This window comes from Primulina tabacum, chromosome 8 (assembly GCF_025594145.1).
Source record: "Primulina tabacum isolate GXHZ01 chromosome 8, ASM2559414v2, whole genome shotgun sequence".
In the NCBI taxonomy this organism is placed as follows: Eukaryota; Viridiplantae; Streptophyta; class Magnoliopsida; order Lamiales; family Gesneriaceae; genus Primulina; species Primulina tabacum.
Window position 1 is genome coordinate 32,152,291 of NC_134557.1, and position 7,189 is coordinate 32,159,479.

The 7,189-nt window shown below is 38.5% G+C and overlaps 1 non-coding gene across 1 annotated transcript; it reads left to right on the forward strand.

Annotated features, from left to right (window-relative positions):
• The first annotated feature begins 736 nt into the window (after positions 1 to 736).
• LOC142554872 (small nucleolar RNA R71) lies at positions 737 to 843 on the forward strand. Its single transcript, XR_012822238.1, has one exon. It is a non-coding gene; the product is annotated as a small nucleolar RNA R71 (small nucleolar RNA).
• Positions 844 to 7,189: the final 6,346 nt, after the last annotated feature.

Sequence of the window (7,189 nt, forward strand, 5' to 3'; positions counted from 1 at the left end):
CTTCACATGTTCTCTTGGGTTAGTTTCCGTGTTGCTTGGTAAAGTTCCTTGCTCCCTATTAGCAATCAACTTAGCCAATTGTCCAATTTGATTCTCTAACCCCTTAATGGATGCATCTTGGTTCTGAAATCTCGTCTCTGTTGCAGAAATAAATTTAGTCATCATTTGCTCTAAATCGGACTTCTCTTCCCGAGACGGTTCTGGCTTGAATCCTTGGTGCATCACATATGGTGGACCTCTTTGTTGGCGATGTTGGTTGTTTTGACCTCCCCATGAAAAGTTTGGGTGATTCCTCCATCCCGGATTATATGTGTTCGAGTAAGGGTCATTTCTAGGACGGTTCTGGAATCCCACTTGTTTTACCGGTGCTCCCTTAGGCACATAGAATGGATTGCCATCTTGGCAATCCTGCACATCATGCTCACTCCCACACTTATCACAGAAAATTTCTTGCAGACACATAGCCGACCCACTCATGCTCATCCCATCAATCTTTCTATTCAAAGCCTCTAACTGTGCTGAAACCGCCGACAAATCATTAACTTGATTAACTCCAGCACCTCGTCTCTACCTATCAGACTGAGGATGATAGCTACTAGCAGCCATCTCCTCCAATAACTCATATCCTTCCTCCGCCGTCTTTCTCAGTAAGTTACCACAGGCAGCAGCATCTATCATAGTACGGTTAGGAGTAAGCAGACCGTAGTAGAAAGTTTGAACAACTAACCCAAGAGGCAGCTCATGGTGTGGACATCTCCTCAACAAGTCCTTGTAGCGCTCCCATGCCTCGTAAAGTGACTCTTGCTCATATTGAGCAAAAGTAGTAATGTCGGCTCTGAGCTTCATAGTCTTCGACGGAGGAAAGTACTTGATCAGGAACGCCTTTGCCATATCTTCCCATGTAGTAATAGACCCTACAGGCAAACAGTTTAACCACGACTTAGCTTTATCTCTCAGTGAAAATGGAAATAAACGCAAACGAACAGCGTCATCAGACACGCCATTAAACTTAAAAGTATCACAAATTTCAAGAAAGTCAGCTATATGAGAATTAGGGTCGTCAAGTGCACTTCCCCCAAATTGGAAAGTGTTCTGAATCATCTGAATGATAGCTGGCTTGATCTCAAACTGATTATCTCGGATGACTGGTCTTACGATGCTTGGACGTGCTCCATCAAGAGACGGCTGTGCATAATCCAACATCGGTATATGCCTTGGCTCCTCTCTTTGTTGATCGCCTTCCATTCTTTCCTTCGCTCTTTGCTGCTGTAGTCGACGTCTAGCTGTGCGTTCGATCTCGGGGTCAAAAGGCTCAAGCTTAAACTCGAGTGATCTTCGCATGCACCACAAGAAAAATCTGCAACACAATGAGAGTATCAAATAACAATAAAATAAATAATACTAAAGAATTTAAATGAAAAATAAAAAATTGTGAATCAACAGTCCCCGGCAACGGCGCCAAAAACTTGATCGAGCAAAACTTGCATAGTGAATAATCCCAAAATTTATTTTATAAATGAAAGATCGATTTAAATATCGCAAGTGCACGATAGTCAAGTTATAATAAACGTAAGTGAATACGAGTATCGTTCCACAAGGACTGCGTTACACTATTTTTATTTTCAAGTAAAATTTCTTTAGCAACGATAAAATGAGTTGATGATTAAACTAATGTAAATTAAACAACTAAAATAATTAAAATGCAAAGAAAACGTACTCAAGAACGCAATGATTAATTTGGATTAAATCAAATGAGAAATGAATTTGTTGGGAATTAGCAGTTCACCTACCACTCGTGTTTAAATAATCACACTCGACTTTTACTCGTGCGTTCGACGGAATTCCCTAGACTAATTAATATACTCTGTCGAGCTATATTAACACTAATAAAAAACATGCAGTACTCAAGTGTCCTCAAATATTTAACAGTTCAAGATTGCATTACATTCTATGGAATCCACTAGCTTTCATTCGGGTGAACTATCACTATCGACACGTACCCAATTCCGTATATCTACTAAAATTGTAAATTCGGGGTTTATACTATTTGATCGTATTGTTAACTATTCTATCGAACTCATCAACAACATGAAATAATCAAAGGAAGTTAGCTAGGCTTCGATTGAAACAAGAAATAACAATAGCATAAACAAATCACTAATAAAAACGTCGAGAAATAATGTTAAACACCGAGTACGGGGTAGGATACCCTCAAATCCCAACAAATCTAGAGTTTAGCTACTGAAATTCATGATAAAAACCAACAATCAATGTAAGAAATAAAATACTGAATAATGAAAATACTAAAGATGACGATGGATGACGGCCACGACGCGTGGAAATCTCGAGGTCTTCGAAATCTCCTTTGCTCCTAGCCTCTTCTCCAAGAAAAATGATGAAAAGTCTGATAAAAGATGAAAAACGGCTGCTGCTCTCGTGTGTTAGGTTATGGTGTAGGATAGAGTCCCTAGAAATTTGGAAACAAATCTTTCTCAATCTCGCTTCTCGCTAGGGCGGTATATTTTGACCGCCCTAGCAAGAGGTCCTCGAATAAGCTTCCTCGAGCATGTCCCTGGTTTCGCTGGGGCGGTCACTTTTGACCGCCCTAGCGAGACACTTGCGCAAAATAATCCTCGGCCAGACCACAATGCTCGCTGAGGCGGTCACTTTTGACCGCCCTAGCGAGACCTCTTCGATATTATGCCAAAGTTTCTCCCACTTTTTGGTTCAATTCCTACAAAATAACCACAGAATACACGAGTTTAGTCAAATGCTCAATAATGCTAAAAAAAATGCAAAATTCAACTAAAACAAACTAATATGATGCATGAACTCGACTCAAAACCAACACTAAAAACACGTAAAAACGAGTCCTATCAATGACTCAACAGACAAATCATGTAGTATGGGTTGCACCCGTATGAATCAATACATAAGCAGGGTAACCACAGAGAGAACAGTTACCTTCAACAGCATCATCTGGTGCTTCCTGTGCTTGTTCTTCAGTCAAAGCAAATACTCTGGCCTGTTGTCTCGGAGGTTGGCTATCAGTCTGGCTTCTTCCTGGCCTCGGCTGTGACTGAGCAAATGCTGGCTGGAAAGAGTGAACAGCAGATGATCGTCTATCAGTCTGAGCCACTGATCCAGATGATTCTGCTCCCTGGGATCTTTGGGAACCTCGCTGTGGACAAACTCTAGCAAAATGTCCCTGCTGTCTGCAGATGTTGCAACTTCCAGATACTCCTTGGCATTGTTCTGTGGGATCTCTCCCTCCGCTAGTTCTGCAATAAGCTCCGGTATAACTCTGTCTGGAACCACTGGAGCTAGAGGAACTGCTCCCTGACTTCTTAAACTGTTTTCCTCGGGCTTTCAATTGATCTTTCTTCCCACTGCTACTACTGCCACTCTCAAATCTGGGAGGGGTTTGTGGAACTGAGTAGAAGTTTGTTGCTGTCTCGGTACTGGAGGAACATACGAAGCTCGTTTCTTCTTAATCAAGCCCACTTCCGCTCCTTTTGCTCTATTCAAAGCATCAGCAAAATTATTCGGTCTTCCAATGTTTACCAATGTAAAAATCTCAGGATTCAGCCCATTGATAAACTGATCAGCAACAGCTTCATCATTCTCAGCAACATGCGGAGCAAATCGCAACAAGGTAGAGAAGTTGGCCACATATTCTTCTATATTCAACTGACCCTGTCTCAGATTGGCAAATTCTGCCCCCTTGTCTTTCCTGTACGATACTGGGAAAAATCTTTTATAAAATTCAGTCTTAAAGATTTTCCAAGTAATAACTGTACCTCGATGCTCCAAAGCCCTCTTCGTCGTAAGCCACCAATTCTTTGCAACATCATGCAACTGGTGCCCAATCAGTCGGACTCTACGCTCATCTGTATAATCCAATGAATCAAATAGCATCTCAATTTCATCAAGCCAACTTTCACAGTCAACTGACGTCTCAGTGCCTTTCAAAGTCGACAGTTTGAACGACTGAAATCTCTTCAGTAGTGTTTCCATAGGTGTTGCTGTAACATCCATGGGATTATTCGAGGTACTACCCTGTTCTGGGATTCTTCGAGGAGGCATATCTGATTATCAAAAGGATTAGCAACCAAATATAACAATTCTGTTTCAGTCCTCCTCTGATCATCTTACTGCTAATCAATAATCGGTTCTGATTCATTCTCAAGTCATACATGTTTCCAATCAAATAATATATTTAGGTAAACATGCATTAAAGCAGTAAAACAAGCTGTCATCACAAAAGAAAGGAAACAAAACTCAATCTACCCCGCTCACTCTCTTCTATTCCAGTCTAAGGAACCTAGTGCTCTGATACCACCTACTGTGGGGACCCGAACCTAATTCATCTTCTGGGATTAAGTGGATCAATTAATTAATCTGGGTCTAATTTTTTTTAAAAAAAGACATAAGCACGCAACATATGATAATCAATCTGATATAAATATCAAAAGTAAAGTACAAGTCTTGTACAAAATACATTTATCTCAACTAGGGTTCGACAACTATACATCAAGTGTTGAAAGCCAATTCTACTTCTAAGTCCGGATCTCCATGCTAATCTTGATCTTTTATCCTCTTCTCGACCCTGATCCTGTCCCACCTATTGTCATGCACACATACAAACACAACAATAGCCGGATAACTCTGGTGAGAATATAATTCCCCGTATAAACAACGTATACATGCATTTCATATAAACATATATAAAAGCATAGAACAGTTATCAATAGCATGTATTATAATCTGAAAAACATGAATCGATATAAAACTGTAAATCAAATTCTTTAACTCTTAATTTCAGACTCGACTCTCATCTAGTCTAGGGATCCCGGTTTCCGGATGTTGGAATATTATATCGAAATTTCTGCAATAGAAGTCGATCTATTCCTAAGCACATCGATATAAACCAAACATACAGTGTTTTGGCGGCTCTGCCAAAGACTTGGCACCTCTGCCAATGACTAGGCACATCTGCCCATGACTCTTTCTCGATATCTATCTTCTAGTCTCTGCTTTTCTATAAATCAATAAAATAAGCATATTCATTCAAAGAATACAAAAGTATTTAAGCAATAACAAATAAGTATGTGGTTTTGGGAAAACTCAAGTCGAAACTAACTCGAGTCGTATCTTCCCGGTTAAACATTGATTTATACATTTCTTTTCGTAGATCAATCTGATCAATGAAATCAATACTAGTCTGGATCTGATTGTTCTTCGAAGTCGTCAATACCCACTCTGGAAAGACATTATTGAGAAGTACAATATCAATATACAACCCAACCAATATTGGATATAATCAGAACTCAATCTAATTCTGTTTCGGCGGCATAACAGCACAATCTCGATATATCCAGCAATACAATATCAGCAGATACAAATCATAACTCATAATCAATCAACAACACAATCTGATACCAAATCTGTATAATCTCAATCAAATCAAATCTGAAAATGATAACAATTTCATACGGTATCCGTTCTTCAATCTGGTTTCGATTATACGATGTCTAATATCTCAAGAATACCAAATATCAATCATATCTAATTTTTACCCTACTATCCCAATTTTGAATCATGTAAGAAAAGGAAGAAAACTTACATCCTTTTTAAGTTCTTGCCGAGAGGAGCACAGTACTGAAGTCGGATTGAAAATCGGACGGGCGGATTTTGCGTAAATCAAAATTCTATATATAGAACTTGAAGTTGGCCGTAGCTTTTCTCGGTTCTTCTCCTTGTTGCCATCTGAATGAATGGAAGGCTTGATATATATATCATGCATGTCAAAGCCATGTGGCATCCTTCTTTAAGCAGCACGTCTCGCGCATATGCGCGACCTTCCTCGGCGCATATGCGCGAGACCTACTGGTCTCTGCACATCAAAATCTTCTGCTCGCGCATATGCGCGTCCTGACCCCTCGCATATGCGCGAGACCTACTGTCTCGGCACTTGTCAAGTTCACCAGCTCACGCATATGCGCGCCCTCTCTCGCGCATATGCGCGAGATCCTCTACCCTGCTAGCGCATATGCGCGCCTTGTGTCGCGCATATGCGCGAGGGGTTCTGTCCTCGCACATATCTCATGTCTTCTCTTGTTTTCCCCGGTCTATTCCTTTCCATCTATAATCACATCAATTATCAATTAATCATTTCAGATTACAATAATAAAATCTCGGGCATTACATTTCTGGTATTAGTATTGATGTCCTACTTATGGGTCATATGTTAATCTTGAAGATTATGAATGATTTTGAGGACATGTGGATTTTCTAAAAAAATATTGATGATTCGTGGTTACTATTTGAGTTAATTTTTGAGTATCTCATATAAGGAATAATGATTTAAGTCTACGACGATCTTTAGAAGTATAAAAATGTAATAATTTGGGATTTTAGATATTGATGAAAATTTAAGATTTGTTATGAGAGTTAAGATTATTGAACTTTATGTTACGAGAAACCTATAGAATGGAATTAGAAACGCCAAAAACTTATGGGTAATTGTGGAATTTTCGTAATTAAAGACCAATTGGATAATTTTCGAGGAAATTGGGAATTAATTTTGCAATTGTTAAGAAATTTGGGGACTAGTTTAGCAATAAGTGAGAATTGAATTGTTTAAATGATAGGAATTATCAATGATTTAGTCTTGAAGAGATAATTAGAACCTTGAAATAACTGGATTATAATGTTGTAAGAAATATTAATCAAGGGCATTGTAGGAGGAATCAATATTGCGCTTGAAAATTTAAGCGTTAGTGAAATAATGATGTGAAAAATTAAGAACTTAAAGTGATATGAAATTAAGGTAAAGTTGATCAATTAGTGAAGTTATAAGATTAGAGATTAAGTTTACATATTTTTGGGAACCTAAGTTTGATGTATAATAAGTTTTAGTCATGATCTTAACAGTTAAAATTATACATTTGTTAGGGTTAATTTTTTTTTGAAAGTTGCGTATGATTGTGGTTAGGTTACTTGAGAGACGTATGTTAGAAGTGGGATAGACACCATGTCTTGAGGAATTTTTGAAAATCATTAAGAAACTTGGGATTAAGTGGATATGTATATTGAAGTTATGTTATCTAAGACTATTTGGGGTGGTAAGTTTGAATTTTTAGTTTACGAAATAGGTGTTCATAAAAAATTTTGGGTGAAATAAAAA